The sequence below is a fragment of the Mus musculus genome, chromosome 8 (assembly GCF_000001635.26).
Source record: "Mus musculus strain C57BL/6J chromosome 8, GRCm38.p6 C57BL/6J".
NCBI classification, from domain to species: Eukaryota; Metazoa; Chordata; class Mammalia; order Rodentia; family Muridae; genus Mus; species Mus musculus.
Window position 1 is genome coordinate 65,916,878 of NC_000074.6, and position 21,181 is coordinate 65,938,058.

Consider the following 21,181-nt stretch of genomic DNA (forward strand, 5'->3'; position numbering starts at 1 on the left):
CTGTGAGCATCCACTTCTGTGTTTGCTAGGCCCCGGCATAGTCTCCAAAGAGACAGCTACATCTGGGTCCTTTCGATAAAAATCTACACCGAATTGACAGAACTGGATGCTGCATGTTCCAGAGATTCTTCACTGGAAATACAGGCACATACCCTAGTGCCTGGCTTCTTAAAGTGGAAGCTGGAGATTGGACTCAGCAAACCATGCTCCCACGATGGGCGCTTTACTCACTGAGCCATTTCCTCAAGCCCCAAACTGTTTATCTTTAATCACTATTAATTCTGGTTTGAAAAATATCACAGAGAGAATCTAAAATGTTCACTTAGTTCTCATATATGTGGAAACTAATATAATACTTACCAAAACTACTGTGTTGATCAGGAGATTATGCTTTTTAACAATTTTATTTTAAATATGAAAAATATTTTTAATACTTCCAAAAATAGTTATTGATAATTACTGCGCTCACCTAGTATTACCTCATAAGAAACACCTAAGACCTTTCTCGCTGAAAAGCTTGAAAGTGAAGAAAAATGAAGGTTCTTATTATTTTATAAATTGAGAAACACAGTATATTGACTAGTCTACAGATTGGTATGAAACCAGTTTCTCATATTTGGATACTTAATTAGAATTGGTTGAGGTACTTGACTTAACATAAATAGATTATATAATTCAACCTATATCTTGAGGATCCAATTCATCATTATTAAAGAGTTTTATTTCAGTTTGCACTCCTTCGAAATCCTTCCAAATCAACAATTCCTTGCCATTGAGATGAAAACATAATTTGTCATCTAAAGAAGGATCGATCTCAATATGAGAGGAACATTGGCCAGATGTCAGTCAGCTTGTATGAACTGAAGTCATCCCCGCAAGCCAGAGTCTCTGATTGTGCCACACTGAACCCTTCCTATGTTCTCAACTAAACAGTTTTTAAAATTTCCAAATTTGATTTTATATGGGTATGCACAGTCTAGAAAAATTCTATGTAATTTCTCTTTTAAATTTGTTTCTCTCCAGTTCTCTACAAAAAATGTCCTGCATATTTTTCCTATCATACATTAATAATGATCTCATTTAATATTGGTATATATCACTAATAACAGCATAATTAATATTAAGCATCATGGGATAAAACTTCTTGCAAATTCTGTCATTCTGTATTTTCTGAAATCGGTAGCTTAGTTTTGCTTACTCTAATGCTAATAATGTATAGAGGAGTACAGGCTGAGGTTTATAAGAGCTCAAACTAACCTGGAAAGTACTAAGCCCCATAAAAATTTTGGTTTACTTTTATAATGTGGAAGATAATAAAAAGAGTAGGTAAGTTTATATCATATAAGTAGATAACTAGACGATGTAATGTTTGGAAACGACCAAGTTCTTTATCTACTAATGTATTTTCTGACTTGAAATATTTCAGTGGAAACATGTCAAAATAAATTCAAGTTCTAAAATAAAGTAATTTCATCTTAAAGCACAGAAACAAATTGCAAAGATGAGTCCATCATTCATACTAGAAAAATATGATAAATCATAGAGCTGATGAAGTACAAAGCTTTTCATAGCGACTCTACCCAAAATTCTATCAAGGCTAAAGCATGGACTGACTACAGTTACAGAACACAAAGTCACTATAGTAACTTCAGTAGCATTGCTGGATCCTTAAAGTTGAAATTCACAAACAAATCAAATATGACAACCTTCAGAATAAATTATTTTAAAAGAGAGTTTGAGCAAGTGAGTAAAACAGTATTATGACCAGAAACAACCAAAGTTCTGGTGCAAAAAAAACTTTAGCTAACTAATTCCATGCTGCCCTACACTGATAGATTGAATTCATTATTTAATTTAATTTTGTAGAACTTTGAATTGAACCTCAGGTTATAATCTATACTGAACAAGTACTCTACCACTGAACTGTGTACCCAGTCCTTAACTGGTTTACCAGTTGTGAGAAGATTGCAGTTGTTTTTTTAAAGACAACATTGGAAGCTAAATGGCTCAAAAAACAAAGCAAAATATTAATTATAGAATCTGGGTTTCTTAGTTCATCTTCTAGTGCTGTGAAGAGACACCACAACCACAGCACCTGATTCTAAACCACAACTTTCTAAAGGAAATCACTTAACTGGGGGGGCTTGCTTATGGTTTCAGAGGTTAGTCCATTATCAGCATGGCAGAAAGCATAGAGGCACATAAACAGACATGGTGCTAGAGATGGAGTTGAGTCTTCTACATCTGGATCCACATGCTGCATGAAGAGAGAGTGATACTGGTCCTGGCTTGAGCTTCTGAAATCTCAGAGCCCAATCTCTGTCACACACTATTACTAATGAGCAATATCTATTCTAGTAAGACCACACCTCACAATAGTGCCACTCCCTGGTGATGAGCTTGTGGGACTACTGAATGTGATCAAGCTATCTTTTTTTTTCTTTCCCATTTTTATTAGGTATTTAGCTCATTTACATTTCCAATGCTATACCAAAAGTCCCCCATACCCACCCACCCCCACTCCCCTACCCACCCACTCCCCCTTTTTGGCCCTGGCGTTCTCCTGTACTGGGGCATATAAAGTTTGCGTGTCCAATGGGCCTCTCTTTCCAGTGATGGCCGACTAGGCCATCTTTTGATACATATGCAGCTAGAGTCAAGAGCTCCGGGGTACTGGTTAGTTCATAATGTTGTTCCACCTATAGGGTTGCAGATCCCTTTAGCTCCTTGGGTACTTTCTCTAGCTCCTCCATTGGGAGCCCTGTGATCCATCCATTAGCTGACTATGAGCATCCACTTCTGTGTTTGCTAGGCCCCGGCATAGTCTCACAAGAGACAGCTACATCTGGGTCCTTTCGATAAAATCTTGCTAGTGGATGCAATGGTGTCATCGTTTGGATGCTGATTATGGGGTGGATCCCTGGATATGGCATTCTCTACATGGTCCATCCTTTCATCTCAGCTCCAAACTTTGTCTCTGTAACTCCTTCCAAGGGTGTTTTGTTCCCTCTTCTAAGGAGGAGCATAGTGTCCACACTTGAGTCTTCATTTTTCTTGAGTTTCATGTGTTTAGGAAATTGTATCTTATATCTTGGGTATCCTAGGTTTTGGGTTAATATCCACTTATCAGTGAGTACATATTGTGTGAGTTCCTTTGTGAATGTGTTACCTCACTCAGGATGATGCCCTCCAGGTCCATCCTTTTGGCTAGGAATTTCATAAATTCATTCTTTTTAATAGCTGAGTAGTACTCCATTGTGTAGATGTACCACATTTTCTGTATCCATTCCTCTGTTGAGGGGCATCTGGGTTCTTTCCAGCTTCTGGCTATTATAAATAAGGCTGCTATGAACATAGTGGAGCATGTGTCCTTCTTACCAGTTGGGGCATCTTCTGGATATATGCCCAGAAGAGGTATTGCTGGATCCTCCGGTAGTACTATGTCCAATTTTCTGAGGAACCGCCAGACTGATTTCCAGAGTGCTTGTACAAGCCTGCAATCCCACCAACAATGGAGGAGTGTTCCTCTTTCTCCACATCCAGGCCAGCATCTGCTGTCACCTGAATTTTTGATCTTAGCCATTCTGACTGGTGTGAGGTGGAATCTCAGGGTTGTTTTGATTTGCATTTCCCTGATGATTAAGGATGTTGAACATTTTTTCAGGTGCTTCTTTGCCATTCAGTATTCTTCAGGTGATAATTCTTTGTTCAGTTCTGAGCCCCATTTTTTAATGGGGCTGGAGAGTTGGCTCAGTGGTTAAGAGCATTGACGGCTCTTCCAGAGGTCCTGAGTTCAAGTCCCGGCAACCACATGGTGACTCACAACCATCTGTAATGGGATCAGATGCTCTCTTCTGGTGTATCTGAAGACAGCTAGTGTAGTCACATAAATAAATCTTAAAATTAAAAAAAAAAGTGTCATCGTTGAATGGCCCACTCTTCCCAACGTGGAATCTACTGATTCTGGAATTCCCTAGACTCAAGCTATCTTTTATCTTAAATCAATCCACATTCCTATGAGGACCACACTTGGGAAGTACACAGTTAGGAACACCAGCACTTTCATTAGGGATAGTGGGGAATAATCTTCACATACTTAGCAAGTCACAGTGCAGTACTTACATGAAAGGATCATCCTAAATGATTTAGGAGAAACAGGGTATCCTGTCTCTGTTGGTATCCTGTAAAACCTACCTCGGCTTGGATATAAGGCTATAAGAAAGTACTTTTTGACTTGAAATAAAATATGTCATCATGAACCTTTTACTACTTCTATTTCTTGAGAACATCAGATACTTTTGTAACCTTTTTATGTGAAAGTCATTCAGTTATTGGAAGAATCGTTATTATTTATATTTTATACCAGAAAATGTATTTGAGCTATAAGACAAGTTCTATGGTCTTGCATTTTATGTAGCACTTCTCATTATTAATAAAATATTTCTACATTTCACCACTATTCCTTATTTCAAGACTACAACTAATATGAGAAATATGATCTATAGAATATATGAATATTTTGTCATAATCTCTGTTATCTGAGGTACTGTTTTCTATTAATTTAGTTTGAGAATTTTCAAAATTTGCTCTAAGTTGATCACTATCTACTAAAATTTGTATGGTTTATGTATGTGTTTTTGAAACCTATATTAGAATTAAATTATCAGTCCAAATTTAACTCCTGTGTCATAACTTTATGTTAGACTTGTCAGACTAGCATAGAAATTTGAGAAACTATGAATATTGCAGGGGTAGGAATGAAGAAGCTTTTGAATTGCCTAGTGCCTGTTTTCTTTATATAAAACTTGCAATATAAGCAGATATGACCCCAAAACAAAGCTAAGAAAACTTGGAATTAAGAATGGAATGTTGCAGTCCACTAAATCATCTACTGTATTATAGATTAAAAGTTACTGCTTGTGGGAAAATAAGGACAAAAAGAACATAAACAGAGTAACTATACTCACGGCAACAGTAAATGAGAATTCTGAAAACTGAACAATGAGGATGCTTTCTTCCAGTCTGTGAACTGATGGAGGCATATTTCATTCTCTCTATTTTCTCTATCTTTATGAAAATATTAAGGTCAGAGCTTATCACCAAAATTTTATTATCTTGAAGTAGTATCTATTCCACGGGATATTATAAAATACTGAATAATTCAGATTCATGAATTTCATATCATATAACACTCAGAATAAGATTCCATTGATAGGAATTGACAAAAATTAGCCACTCTTATAACTATGAACATCTGTGTTTATTTACATCACTTCAATTTTGATTTGGAAACATAAACGAAGCTTATATGTTTTTCAATTTTAATTTGATTGCTAAGCTTGATGGTGTGTAAAAGCTGTGATGCTTATAAAGTTTTGCCAAAATTTTATACACTGCCAAAAGAGTTTAAGAAACATGTTTTATTTTCCCATGAGGAAAATACCTTCATCTTGTGGTATTTTTAATGAGAAGTCTCAACTTCAAAAGGATAGAATTTTATCAAAAATTTGGACTGGTGATAATCAAAAGCCTGGTCTTAAAGCATTCTACAGAATTGCTTATCACACTGCTAGAGAAAGAATCCAAACACTTTGGGAAGTGCTTGGTAAAGCCATACGGCCTGGAAATGTCACAGTGGTGCATGAGGAAGTGAATGGAATGTGTTTCTCTGTAATGTGACACAGAGTTTAGAACCACTAAACTTTCTTTTTAATATTTTGAAGCAGACCACAGAGAACCTGGCAGCTGTTATTGCCCCTCAGTATAGGAGATGAATTTGCTGCTGTCCTTCAGTTGAACCAGCTCTTATGTGCACGCATCAAGCCTGAATGGAGAATTTTTATTCTGTAAGCCCCCTTTAAAGCTGTTAAGGCCTTTGGTATCTTCAGATGGTGAACATTTCCTGTGCCAATCCAGACTTCAACTGGAAAGAATATCTTGCTACTCTGCATATATGAGACACCTGCAGTTTTTGGCAATGTTTCTGCATTTGCAATTTTAGGGAACAAAGAGGTTCGGCAGGCACCACTGTGCCTCACTGGTTTCTGTATCTCTGGATGTCTGCACCAGAGAGTGTGCCAAACATACTCTCCAGTCCTTTCTGCTGCCTTGAAAGTTGTCAGTCTTACTGGAGCAAGGGCCTTAGAAAATTAACTTCTTATTAGGTTTGTTTCAAATCAAAGAACGAAGCAAATTCTACAATCTTATTTTTTTTAACTTCTCTAAATTTTTTCAAACGAATACACCTAAGAGATTGATTATATCTTAGAACGTTCATTAAGAGAAAATGATTGCAATGATTTTGCTAGCTAAAGTTAAATTTGCCTACATATAACAGGAAAAAAAAACCTTTATAGTGAGTGATATGAAATTTTTTATTATTATTGTTTTTTGTCTTGGATAAGGAAATTTGGGGTTGTAGGCAATCCAGGGCAGGTATGATTTCTTTATTTGAGATCTGGCCTTCAGTCTCTACTTTGCCAGCTTAGCCCATAGGTTTTATCCTCAGTGTTACCTTATGAACCAAGGTAGTTGCTTTCATGTAAGAGACTGGATCCTGTAAGGTGAATAAAAGATAAATGAGGAAAATATTCTGTGAGTTACCTTAAGCAAGTTTCATGGACATGTTTCCTCACATGTCCTGAACAGACCCTAGGTCTATTGCCATATGTAGACATGAAGGGGGCTGGAAAGAAATCTTCTGATCCATATTAAATAATGGAACTAGGAGAATAATTAGTTCCACTGACAAAAATTAGAGGAAGACAGCACTTGGGAGGCAGAGGCAGGCGGATTTCTGAGCTCGAGGCCAGCCTAGTCTACGGAGTGAGTTCCAGGATAGTCAGGGCTATACAGAGAAACACTGTCTTAAAACAAAACAAAACAAAAACAAACAAACAACAACAACAACAAAACAAAATTAGAGGAAAAAAATGGAAGTTATGTTAAATCATTGGAAGTGTCTGCCCCAAGGGAACTTACTACTTGACTATATTGCATTGTTTGGTTCAGTTGATAACTCTCTTTGTTGTAGATACATGAGTAACACTTTTCATTTACTCTTTTGAATTCTTTATTCTCATTAGAAATAAAAGAAAATGAGTAGGGTCATGGAATATTTGGGAAGAGAATCTCTAAAAGCTTTTGTTATTTTCTGTAATTTCTCTCTTGACCTGCTATGGTGAACATTTATTTCTCTGCAATTCAATATTGGGGTAGGATACAGACACTCAGAGATACTGGTATCTCTGTGTGGCAAATCCTTGTAATCATCCCAAGGTTCACACCCAAACTCCTTTTGGTAGAAACATGGAAATTTTGGTTGCTTGGAGTGGAAATGAGAGGCTGAGAACCTGCCTGCCCTGTGGGATAAGGAGGTGGCAGAATCCAGGATCATGCCTTCTCTAGGCTACAAGCCCTTGTGTCTTGGTCCTTTAATTCATAAAATTTCATGACCCAAATATAAATGTAAGGATAAAATTACTAGGACAATCAGAGTGAATTAACCTGAAGATGGTATGCATGAACTTAGCGTCTGAGCAAGGATCCTAGTATAATGTGTGGACACAGTATCTGAAGCTGTGTAGGTGTGAGCTCTTTCACCTGAGTTGCTGTTCTAAATGATCAGGCAAGAAGTAGTCCACAGTGCCCGATTTAGGTTGGATTTTCAGGAGATGGACTTTATATGAATGCCCCTGTGAAAGCAATTGCTTGGAAGTCTTCCTGGTAAATTAAAGAAGGGAAATGAAGAAAGAAGCCAGGACATGAAGGATCCTAAGGAAGAGTCTCAATGTTCTCACGGGAACTTTTCCTGGAAGCACTTTCTTCTTAATAGCGTTCGCGCGCCCGGCCAGGAAGAACACAACAAACCAAAATCTTCTGCGGCAAAACTTTATTGCTTACATCTTCAGGAGCCAGGAGCGCAAACCCCCAACCCCAAAAGCGAAAGCCACCCCAATTACATCTTTAGGAGCCAGAGCTCCGGCGCGCCAAAGCGCAGAGCGCGCTCTATTGTTTACATCTTTAGGCAGCGAGAGAGCGCAGGGCGCGCAGAGCCAGAGAGATGCCAGCGAGAGAGAATGGCGGAAACCCCGTCCCCTTTAAGGAGGAGTTATCCTTCGCCTAGGACGCATCACTCCCTGATTGGCTGCAGCCCATGGCCGAGCTGACGTCACGGGAAAGGCAGAGTACAAGTAGTCGTAAAATACCCTTGGCACATGTGCAGATTATTTGTTTACCACTTAGAACACAGGATGTCAGCGCCATCTTGTGACGGCGAATGTGGGGGCGGCTCCCAACATCTCCCCCTTTCCTTTTAATAAGAGCAATAGGCCACCCATATTAATGAGAGTGGAGATAGAGGTCAAATCTCTAGTGTGCAGGTAAAGGAGCCGTACACATAACTTCCTCCCAGGCTCATTACCCAGAGGGGTCTTGGTCTGGTCTTGTGTTGTTTTTTTTGGGGGAAGGACACTTGAACACTCAACCTTTTTGAAAGATGACATGTCTCTCTAGAATAGGCTCATTTTATGCCGCAGAGCCCTTTTACTGCAGTGCTTAGCCATGTAACTCTCTCGGGCTGTTGAAGCACACTCACTCTATTCCGTGCAATGAGTCTAGCCTCGTGGGATGCAAGAGCTGAGTGGCCAGCGACCTATTGTCTAAGCATAGATATATTAGGGGAAGCTCCATGTTTTAGTCCTGCAAGCGCCTGGGCAATAACCACCTTGTCTCTCCTAGTTTGGGCCTTAAGCTTACAGACCAATCAAAGAAGCAACACTAATCCACAGCAAAGTGTATCTCCAAATAATATCAATCCCACCCATTCTTTAAAGAAGGGAAATGCTGAGGAGATCCAATTGGGTAATCCTTTGGTCAGGGACAGGTCCAAGCGCGTGGAGTTGACCTGAAGTCTCAATTCCCGAAGGATCTGTTCAAATTCAGCCGTCCAATTCTGTAACATATACTGAAAAAGACTTTTTGACAAATTAGCTGCCCTAGTAAATTTAACATACTGAATGGAAGTAACACACAATCCCGGAAACTTTTGTTTACACCCCAGCTGAGTTATTTGTCATAATACATCTAGTTGATTCTGGACAAGATCTATGAGTTGATTAACCAGCATGAGACCTCCCTGTATCATGACATTAGCTGAGGCCTGTTTATCTATGACTGTAGTCACTGAGGCTGACAAAGTGTTAATGGTGTCAGTCGTCTGGACCTGTCCAGACAGAGCCAAGGCTGTCTGAATCAAGGCTAAACCCAGTTCCTAGTTAGTGGTAAAAAAGCAGGGGAATACTTGAGCATTATACATCACCGTCATTAGGAGTGGAAATGTCGACATTATCCCCCAACGGTGCTCTCTCTTTATTATTGACGCCCTGGACATCACCAAGACGAGGGACATTAGTATTCCCTTGGTCAGTCTGGATTTTTCGGGTGAGTCTTTCTGGTATCCAAAATGGGTTGTCTTCATTCTGTGGGAAAACACAAACCGCTCCCCTGGATCTTATCAAAATAGGATCCGGGCCATACCATTTATTATCAAGGACATTTTTCCATTTAACCATCTCATTGGGCCTATCTGGCTCTGAACAATGACGTTCAGCCGCAGTATGGCCATGAGCATCAATATTTAAAAAATTGAGTGTAAAGAGTGCCATAGACACAGACACTCTTGGTGCTCGGGGTAAAGTCTCCTCAAAAGTTCCCCTCTTCTGTTTTATAAGATAGGCTTTGAGGGTGCGATGCGCACGCTCAACAATACCCTGTCCTTGAGGGTTGTATGGAAGTCCAGTCAGGTGGGTCACGTCCATCTGACGGCAGAACTGCTGGAATTTTTGAGACGTATAAGCTGGTCCATTATCAGTCTTAAGGAGTTTGGGTTTCCCCCAAGCACTCCATGTCTCAAGACAATGTTGAATCACATGTGAGGCTTTTTCTCCGGTTAATGGAGAAGCAAACATGATGCCAGAACATGTGTCAATGGACACATGGAGATATTGAAGTTTTCTAAAGGAAGAAACATGTGTAACATCTATTTGCCAGACCTGTAGAGGTCGAATACCGCGTGGGTTAATTCCCACATGAGGAACTGGCAAGAACTCACAGCAGCTTTGACATTGAGTAACAATGTCACGGGCTTCTTTTCTTGTCAAGGAGAAACGACTGCGTAATGTTTCAGCCGTCACATGAAAATTGTTATGAAAATTTCTTGTAGCCTCTACCGGGGATGATAGGGCAGCAGCCACCACTTTAGTGGCCTTATCTGCCAAATCATTTCTCAGAGCCATGGGGCCAGGTAGGCCAGAATGGGCTCTAACATGAGTAATATAAACAGGAAATCTTCTAGATAACAAAACTAATTGTATCTGCTGAAAAATATTGGCAACTCTATTGGAAGGCTTAATCACTCCAGCCAGTTCTAAAAGATTTACTGCATTAACCACATAACAGGAATCTGACACAATATTAAGGGGTTCTAAAAAGGTTTTTAAAACTTCTAAAACCACTAAACATTCTACCACTTGAGGTGAATTTTCATTATATTGTTTGGATACCACTTTACCATTAGCCACATAGGCACCTATGCCAGTTTTTGATCCATCAGTATATACCACAATCCCATTTTTAAGTGGGTTTCTTACTGTTATTTGTGGAAACACAACAGATTGATTTTGGGCAAACTGTAAAATTGGATGTTTTGGATAATGGTTATCTATTTGTCCTGAAAAGGAGGTAACTAAAACTGCCCAATCATTAGATGTGGCTGCCAAGGTTTGAACCTGTGCAGCGGTATAAGGTACAATTAAAAGATATGGACTTCGCCCAAAGTGGGTGATTGCTGCTTTTAGGCCTTTAAGGGCAAGCTGTGCAATTGCATCAGGATACCAATCTATTATTTTAGCTGGGGATACGTTTGGATGGATCCACAACAATGGCCCATTTTGCCACAAAACTGCGGTTGGCAATTGTGCTGTCTTAAAGACACACAAACTGAAAGGCTGCGAATCCTCAATACGTTGTAATTGTGCATTCTGTAAGGCTTTTTCCACCTTCTGTAAGGCCTGGTTAGCAGCTAGAGTAAGAGTCCTAGGGGAGGAGATATGAGGATCTCCTTTTAAAATACCAAACAAAGGCCTTAACTCAGCGGAAGGAATCTTTAAAAAAGGTCTGAGCCAATTAATATCTCTCAACAGCTTTTGAAAATCATTTAAGGTATGGAGGTGATCTCTTTTTATCTAAACATGTAAATATTGATTTCTCTCAAAGGAGGAAATATGCGTGACATCTATTTGTCAGACCTGTAATGGCCTGACGCCACGAGGGTTTACCCCTACGTGAGTAGATAAAATTTGACAACAATCTAAAGGCATTATTAAGTAATCAGAATCATTTTCAGTAGAACCAATCCCTCTTGCAGCTCTAGGAATACCAGAGGAAGAAAAAACAGCCATGTAGGCTTGGCAAAATTATTAGTTGAGCTATTTTGTCTCTTTGTGATATAGAAAAGACAACTTGAGGACAAGAATAGAGAACCTGAAGTTCCCCTTTATAATTTTGATCTACAACTCTAGGGTAGACAATAAGACCTTGTAGGCTGCAAGAGCCTGCCTCTGTCATTATTGTCCAGTGGCTTTACCTGCTCGGGAGAGCGCCTTCCAGGCCCTAATAGCCTTTTCATCTGATTCAGAACTATTAAAAACTGGCTCCTTGAGCTCACCTAGTGATGAGTATAGGCTCCTTCTCCTAGAAACCTCCGCTAATTGATCTTTTTTCTTTTTTTTTTCCTTTTCCTTCCTTCCAATCTCTCCCCAGGTATTCTTACCTGACCTAAACTTTTCCTCAGGTTCAAGACCCGTGGAAAGGCCTGTATACTTATTTTGTGTACCATATTTCCTCTTTGCTCCTACTCTCTCTCCCCGCTTTACTTCTGATAGATTGTCCTGAATTTTGTCCAGAATCCGCCCTGCCTTAACCACTTGATAACATGTGAAAAGGAACAAAAGGGCTTCTAACACTAGAGAAAGTTCAAGGCCAAACATACCTTGTAAAGCTATTTTCCACTTTACTTCTGATAGACTGTCTTGAATTTCCTTAGAAAGTTCAAGACCAGACTTACCTTGTAAAGTTATTTTCCACTTTACTTCTGATAGACTGTCTTGAATTTCGTTAGAAAGTTCAAGGCCAGACTTACCTTGTAAAGCTATACTTACGGGTTACCGCCGTTCCCCAGCTGAAAAGTTTTGAATTCACGCAGTTGAATCCTTCTCAACAGTCTGTTTTACGAGAACACTTTATTACCGTGACCCGCAGTTCTGGTTCCGGAATGAGGGATCTTCCTTGCGCCGGTGATGGTAAACTCTCGTCCCGAGTTTTTTTTCCCAGGTTTCCTCTTCCCGGATTTTCTCGTCCCCGAATTTTTCGTCCCGGGTTTCGGCACCAATTCTTTTTTTTTTTTTTTTTTTTTTTTTAAATTTTTTTTTCCATTTTTTATTAGGTATTTAACTCATTTACATTTCCAATGCTATATCAAAAGTCCCCCATATCCACCCACCCCCACTCCCCTGCCCACCCACTCCCCCTTTTTGGCCCTGGAATTCCCCTGTACTGGGGCATATAAAGTTTGCAAGTCCAATGGGCCTCTCTTTCCAGTGATGGCCGACTAGGCCATCTTTTGATATATATGCAGCTAGAGTCAAGAGCTCCGGGGTACTGGTTAGCTCATAATGTTGTTCCACCTATAGGGTTGCAGATCCCTTTAGCTCCTTGGCTACTTTCTCTAGCTCCTCCATTGGGAGCCCTATGATCCATCCATTAGCTGACTGTGAGCATCCACTTCTGTGTTTGCTGGGCCCCGGCATAGTCTCACAAGAGACAGCTACATCTGCGTCCTTTCAATAAAATCTTGCTAGTGTATGCAATGGTGTCAGCGTTTGGATGCTGATTATGGGGTGGATCCCTGGCTATGGCAGTCTCTACATGGTCCATCCTTTCATCTCAGCTCCAAACTCCGTCTCTGTAACTCCTTCCATGGGTGTTTTGTTCCCAAATCTAAGGAGGGGCATAGTGTCCACACTTCAGTCTTCATTCTCCTTGAGTTTCATGTGTTTAGCAAATTATATCTTATATCTTGGGTATCCTAGGTTTGGGGCTAATATCCACTTATCAGTGAATACATATTGTGTGAGTTTCTTTGTGAATGTGTTACCTCACTCAGGATGATGCCCTCCAGGTCCATCCATTTGGCTAGGAATTTCATAAATTCATTCTTTTTAATAGCTGCGCGCCCGGCCAGGAAGAACACAACAAACCAAAATCTTCTGCGGCAAAACTTTATTGCTTACATCTTCAGGAGCCAGGAGCGCAAACCCCCAGCCCCAAAAGCGAAAGCCACCCCAATTACATCTTTAGGAGCCAGAGCTCCGGCGCGCCAAAGCGCAGAGCGCGCTCTATTGTTTACATCTTTAGGCAGCGAGAGAGCGCAGGGCGCGCAGAGCCAGAGAGATGCCAGCGAGAGAGAATGGCGGAAACCCCGTCCCCTTTAAGGAGGAGTTATCCTTCGCCTAGGACGCATCACTCCCTGATTGGCTGCAGCCCATGGCCGAGCTGACGTCACGGGAAAGGCAGAGTACAAGTAGTCGTAAAATACCCTTGGCACATGTGCAGATTATTTGTTTACCACTTAGAACACAGGATGTCAGCGCTATCTTGTGACGGCGAATGTGGGGGCGGCTCCCAACACTTTCTGGCAAGAATAAGCCACGATTCAATGTGTTCCAATGTGTTTGAATTAATTACTGGGTATGCTCAGGAAGTAAATTCCCAGACACCATCGATTATTCCAGCTGTACATGGATGGTGTAGACTTGAGAAAAGGACCTTTCCACAGACACACAGGTTCTGTGCTGATTGTAGAATACAAAACAAACAGTGTTCAGTGTCAGAAAAGCATTGTGTTGCATAATGATAAAAGGAAGTGACAAGTTAAAGATAGAACACATGAACTAAAACTATATAAAACTAAAACCCTTCTGTGTGCTATAGTTGCACATTTTTCTTTGGGAGTGTCACAAAATTATAAAAAGCTATTCAGTTGCAGTGGTTGATATAAAGATGAGGTACATGAATAATGCATGCTTGGTTGCAGAGAAGGATGGAATGATGGACTAACTTGCACATATGCAATGATCCAACCTTCCAAGCTTTTACATGAAGTAGATGTTTAATAGGAATAAGACAAATCTTGAATGTCTCATGACAGAGTTATAAAATAGTGATGGTAGAGAGTGGTGTATGCATGTGGACATGACTGTTGTCTGTAGATTGATGATAGCCAAGCAACAGTTCCTAGATTTAGTAAGGTTTTCCTGAATCCAGGATACTCAGTGTGATTTAATGCAAAGAGAGATGTGTTTTAAGTGACAAAAAGTCCAGTATAAGCCCTTATTTACTAATGACTGCAATCTTTTATGTTATTTATTCATCTGTATTATAACTAGCTATCCAGCACCTAGTGAACAAGTTCATGCACAGAAAAATCAGTAAGTGTGGCCATGACTCTACGACAAGTAGCCTACATTAATTTCCTGTTGAAACTTGTAACTTTATTATACAAGTGTAGATTTACCAGCTCACTCTAGCTTTTTGTATTCTCTTGCTTGTTTATATTTTTTTCTCCCACTGATGTAGTCCCTAACACCTTTAAAAGAGAAATAAAATGTAGAGCACTCAACAACACTGGCAACTCATATCCCAGGGCACTCTAAGGAGCAGTGTTCTAATAACTAAAGCTCTTTCAAGTCAAATTGACCTCCTCATGACCTAATGAAGCACAGGTGACTTTTTTCAAATGAAGCCCAAATAACAGTTTGTTTAAAATATTGAGGAAATGAGTCCAACGTAATAAAAGGAAGGTGGGTAAAACATACCTAATTAAAACTTTAATTTTTCAGAGTGTAAACCAAAATAGAAAAAAAGGTATGTGAAACAAGGAGAATATATAATAGTAAAAAGGCTCGTGAGGGGCTTGAACTGTTTCTTTATGGACCAAAATGAAGCTATTTCAGCGTAATGGCAATGACACTTGGAAACTGCGGTGAAGCATTACTTTAAATGTTTCCTTTGGGTTAAGTACAGTTAGGAAAATGCTGTTTTCCCCCAAATTAAAGTGGCTTGGGACTTAAAAACAAACCTGATATACAAGTTTTCTAGTCATATGTAAAACAATTTTATGTATACAAACTAGGACACCATGAGAGAAATGATGTTGGCAATTGTTGCATGTCTGTTCATTCTTGCTCATTGTCCCTGCCTGTGTTCTCTGGGGCATCACCACAAGCCTCAAGGGCCTTTCCTGAATTCAAACATGGCAGCAATAAAGAAGAAATGTTAGACTCACTGTTTTCTGTCTCAAGTCCTATATAACATAACATTGAAGATGAGTTTATGAACAGTATTATGAGGTTTAATCTGAAACCACATCAAAGCATATCTCATCTAACTCATGCACTTAAATAGATACTTCTCATTTTATAAAAATTTGTTTTAAATTCTCATTTGTTATCTATATGTTTGTATGTGTGCATTTGTGAGTTTCTGCACTGGGCACATAAAGGTTCCAACAGAGGCCAGAATAGCATGTCAGACACTCTAGAACTTGAGATAAAATCCATTATAAGCCAACATATGAGTGCCAGATACTGAATCTGGGAACAGCAGGTGCTCTGAACTGCTGACCTATCGCTATAGCCCTCTCACACAGATCTTTCTCTAATAGATGGCAAATAGCATTGTTATTGACTAGATATTGAATATAAACCACACATTTTGTGGTTTTTGAGGTCAACTTCCTTTTCACTTTATAAACTAAAAATCTGGAGGAACTTGATGAGCCTGTTAAAGCCCCTTAATTTGGGCTATAATATTTAATTGTATTGGCCCCTCCCCCATCCAACTCTCATACTGGTTATTGAACCTGGTATTACACATGCTATATAAATATCCAACCAATGATCTATATCTTCAGTCCTGGGAGAAGTTTAAGAGAAGAAAAGTGAAAGAAAAATGATATTTGACATCCATTACATTTGAAAATGAGGTATTATTTAATCTTCCTATAGATAGAAAATGTGAAGTGAGTTTGAGAATGAGTTGACTCCTCTCAATGTTTTATTCTAATATACCTATCACACCTTGGTTCTAATTCTTCTAGCTCCTTTTAATGAGACAAGGACTGGTGTGAATCTGAGTGTTTCTCTTGCTTGTAGAATTAGATTGTAGATTAGACTGCCAATTAGAGATTCTGGCTGGAGATACAGGACTCTGAGTCAAAGGCAAGAAACCAAACCAAACCAAACCAAACCAAAGAAACTCAAACAAAACAAAACAAAACAAAATGAAACAAAACAATCCTCTACTCATAATAAAAAGGTGAAAAGGCTTCTGGGACATTTGCCTCCCTTCCTGCCCACTTTTCAGGCAATAATGTAGAGAGAAATATCATGAGTGTCCTAAACTTGGTATATCTGTGCCACAGCCAGAGAGCCATAGCAAACCCTTTATGTTAAAGATCTTGATAGCATAGATGGAGTCATCCAGGACAGATACCCTGGAGGAAGGTAGTATTATCATTCTTAATTGAGAGGAATACAATTCTGAAAGAAAAACACCAAAAATACAATCATAAGCCTAAAAGGTTTGGGCTAGGAATATTGATATTATATTTTTAAATCATAGCTATGTTATCAAATATCGTCATTTGACTTTTCCATTTATATATTTATATAGATGACAGAAAGATAAGATCATCATATAGACGATGCATAGAGGATGACAGATAAAGATGTGTAGATATATAAAAGACCTGATAGATATCATAAGTGATAGATAAAAGACATGATAGATATAAACCACAGGTGATAGAAAACAGAGAATAGACAGGGTACACAGTTTCAAGACCGGAAATTTCATTATAGTATTGCTACATTATCAATTTCACATGGGTACAAATGAAATTATTTTGCATTTCTAAAAGGATATGTAGGGGAAAGAAGAGATATTATTTTATCTATATTACTGTAAAAAAAACCCTCCTGTATTTAATGATTGCGTTCATTTCTCTCTAAATTCCTCATATGTTAGAAGGATTTCTGCAGATGCAGTGGATTGTTTCCTCTTTTTTTTTCATGCACATTTCAGAATTGCATGGCAATTGATCATCTGGATTATGGAATTTGTTCCAAGACTAGCTTTCTTGCTTCCTAGTCATGTTCCTTCTGAATGGTACCTAACCTTTGTAAATTGGAAAGAATTACTCTAATAGAAAATGTTGATAATTTTCTTAACAAATTTTGAGACTTTCTAGATTATTTGGCATGCTCTTAACATGAAAAGCATTAGCTAGTAATTAAAAAAAAACTAAACAACTAGAGGAATTTAGAGATATCTCATTGATTAAGGATACATCCTCATGATGTAGAAGGCCCCACCCAATTCAGGTCCCAGCACCATGGCAAAGCACCAAACTATCTGTAATGTCCATTGCAGGGTATCCCACATATTCTTCAGGTCTTAAAGGTACGGTAGGCACTATACATAGTCAGGTAAACGATTCGAACACTCAAAACAAAAATAAATATTTTTAGAAAAGAATACAAAGGTAGGAAATACAAAATACTTGAATAAGATCATGAGAGAATCTTTTATCAGTAAAAGCTGCTAGCATTCTGGTTTATCTTCTAGATGAGCTTAGTGGACATACTTAAGTAGTTTATTCTTTACACTGCATTCCAAACTATTCTTCATTCTTAATGTGCACTTCTCGGGTTTGTTAAACATTCTGTAAAGAATATTCACATCACTGGCTAAACATTATTACCACATGCAGATGAATCAAATTTCAGCTAACAGACATTAAATTTGTTTCCATACATAAATTTCCATAATTTTATAAATACCATTGAGATGAACATTGTGTAAAAGATGAAATTTTAAGTAGCTAAATTAGAAGGTTAAAGGGAGTGAACATCTAACAGCACCTGAAGTATGATGCCAAATTGTTCTCCCATGACGAGCAATATTGAGACCACCTCTCTAAAGAATGATGCACATTGCCATGTAGCAGTAGCCAACCAAGGGAATACATGGCAATGAGTTAAAATAGGAATCAAATGTGATTTGCTGAAGAGCTCATTAATATTATTCAAATGCAGATGCAGGGCTGGCTTGCTTTGCATTGTTCCCTAAAAACCAGGAGTCCAGCAATCCCCAGGTATTGGTGGTGTTATAAGGTGGTCATTAGTGATTAGTAGCAAAAACTGAGAAAACCTTTTTACAGAGCACTTGAGTGGTCATGGCAGCGTACATCAGAGTTGAGCAAAAGCAGTTTTGCTGTCTGATGTGTTGTGAGATAAAGTTTTAGGGAGTTGATTAATAATGGAGGAAAAAGTAAATGATACCTCTGATGATGTTGATAGGGTATACAAGAGAAAGAAGGCTGTTAATAGAATGTAACAACAGGGGGGAACACTGGGGCATACTAGCTGTGATCTCATTTTTCTTGAACACATAAGACTTGACATGTTTAATAGTAGACACCCAAGTACAAATGTTGAGTAGCACTTGAAAACGCAAATCCAGAGCTTGGGAAAGATGTTTAGATGATGACACATACAATTAAGCCTTTACTATATGTTAATTTGTGAAAACGTACAAAGAAATCATGGAAACAAAGATAAAATTTCTCACATGTGTTTCTTTGCAAGTCTACGGATGCATAACAACACCTCTGTGTTAAGGACCGCATGATAATGCTTCCTTTCAACATAGTTTATAATTCCTCAGTTTATAAAATTGCGAGACAGTTTAGCAGTGTTTTCTCCACTTTATTTTAGGGAAATGAGAGCACATGGTGCTGAGGTATGCTCACAGGCTGTCAGAAGAAAGAGATTCCAGCTGTTGGGTGTTACAATGCTTTGCACTGTAGATTTTCTGCCTGTTGTAGTCTTTAGCACTTTTTAAATTACCACTAATTAAGTTCTTTCTAATCACTAGTTATATAACTTCCAAAGAAGATTATAACATCTGGTCACTAAGATGGTTGGAAAGATTAAACCAGAAAGTGTTTTTAAACTGAGAGCTAGTGTTTACACAGCAGGTACTTGCCATTTAATAATTTTAAATAAATATTGGCTTTTAATAATCAGCATAATTATTCTCTGCACTAGAATTTAAAATAATGGTTAGTTCCTTTTATTTCTTTGTAAGTAAGGACAGATTAGACACATTGGAATGTTAAAAATGTTTTATAAGGGCACATAAAAGATAGTTAGATTTGACATATTTAAGGAAAGAAAGATGAAAAACTATTTCTTGGAGAGAATTGTCACTCATTCTGTGATAGTGATTGCAATAATTTAGTGGACCAAGTCCAAAGTAAGGCTTCCCACAAATAATTCTATTGGATAATAATGGACCCTGAGATTCCATCTCACACCAGTCAGAATGGCTAAGATCAAAAATTCAGGTGACAGCAGATGCTGTCGAGGATGTGGAGAAAGAGGAACACTCCTCCATTGTTGGTGGGATTGCAAGCTTGTACAACTACTCTGGAAATCAGTCTGGCGGTTCCTCAGAAAATTGGACATAGTACTACCGGGAGTTCCAGCAATACCTCTCCTGGGCATATATCCAGAAGATGTCCCAACTGGTAAGAAGGACACATGCTCCACTATGTTCTTAGAAGCCTTATTTATAATAGCCAGAAGCTGGAAAGAACCCCTCAACAGAGGAATAGAATTGAAGACCCAGAAATTAATCAACACACCTATGGTCACTTGATCTTTGACAAAGGAGCTAAAACCATTCAGTGGGAAAAAAGATAGCATTTTCAACAAATGGTTCTGGTTCAACTGGCAGTCAGCATGTAAAAGAATGGACATCAATCCATTTTTATCTCCTGTACAAAGCTTAAGTCCAAGTGGATCAAGGACCTCCACATAAAACCAGATACTCTGAAAGTAATAGAGAAAACGAGGAACAGCCTCAAATACATGGGCACAGTGGAAAATTTCCTGAACAGAACACCAATGGCTTATGCTCTAAGATCAAAAATAGACAAATGGGGCCTCATAAAATTGCAAAGCTTCTGTAAGGCAAAGGACACTGTCAATGGGACAAAACAGCAACCAAAGATTGGAAAAGATCTTTATAAAATGGATCTTTCATGAGCATACAAATATAACATATAAATCAAGAGGAAATGGAGCTGTAATGAACTAGAAAAGGTACATGTTATCGCATACTGTGTCTTTCTCAGAAAGAATGTTACGAGTAAGTACACTGTGAGGACAGTCTGTCCTGGAAAGTTATTCTCATTAACATCCCGCCTTCCTTTAGCCCCGTTATGTTTATAGCAGTGGTTCTCAACCTGTGGATGGTGACCCCCTTGGCAAGTATCTGTCTCTAAAAGAAGCATTACAAAAATTGAAAATTTGCAGTTATGAAGTTGTAACAAAAATAATTTTATCCTAATTTTATCATAACAACATGAAGAATTGTATTGAAGGTCAAAGCACTAGAAATGATGAGAACCATATAACTGGGGAACCAAGTGATTAAGATAAATTGATTATAGTTCTCTTTCTGACTTTGAATTCTCCCTAAATTTGCCATTTATTGTTTCAGTCTCTCTGCTAGAGGTCCCTACTTCTCTTTGTTGACTGTCTTAGCTATTAAGTTCCTGCATTTTAATTTTACAGTGCTGCTATAGTGGGCTTCAATTTAGGGCAATTAACAGTACTTGATGTCAAAATTTATGAGGTTTAATGTTGAATCCAATAGGATTATGTGCTTAGTAGATTCCAATTCCAAATGAGGGGGGAAATGTACGGGGCTGGCAAGGTGGCTTAGAATCAAGGACATAGGCTGCTCTTCGAGAGGACTTGAGTTAAGTTCCTAGCACCCATTTATGGCAGCTCAAAGCTTTCCACAACTCCAGCTCTAGAAGATCTAATGCCCTCTTCTGGCTTCTGCAAGCATCTTGAATCATGTGTGCACATGTACGCACACATACATACAAGCACACACATGTGCACACACACATGCACACACACTAATAAAGATACACACATATGAGAAAATAATAGTTTTTCAAACTAATGAAAGAAATATATGAATA

The 21,181-nt window shown here is 38.6% G+C and overlaps 1 protein-coding gene across 7 annotated transcripts in view; it reads left to right on the forward strand.

Annotated features, from left to right (window-relative positions):
* Marchf1 (membrane associated ring-CH-type finger 1) overlaps positions 1-21,181 on the forward strand; it is an 854,833-nt gene that overhangs the window by 298,869 nt on the left and 534,783 nt on the right. The window lies entirely within an intron of this gene.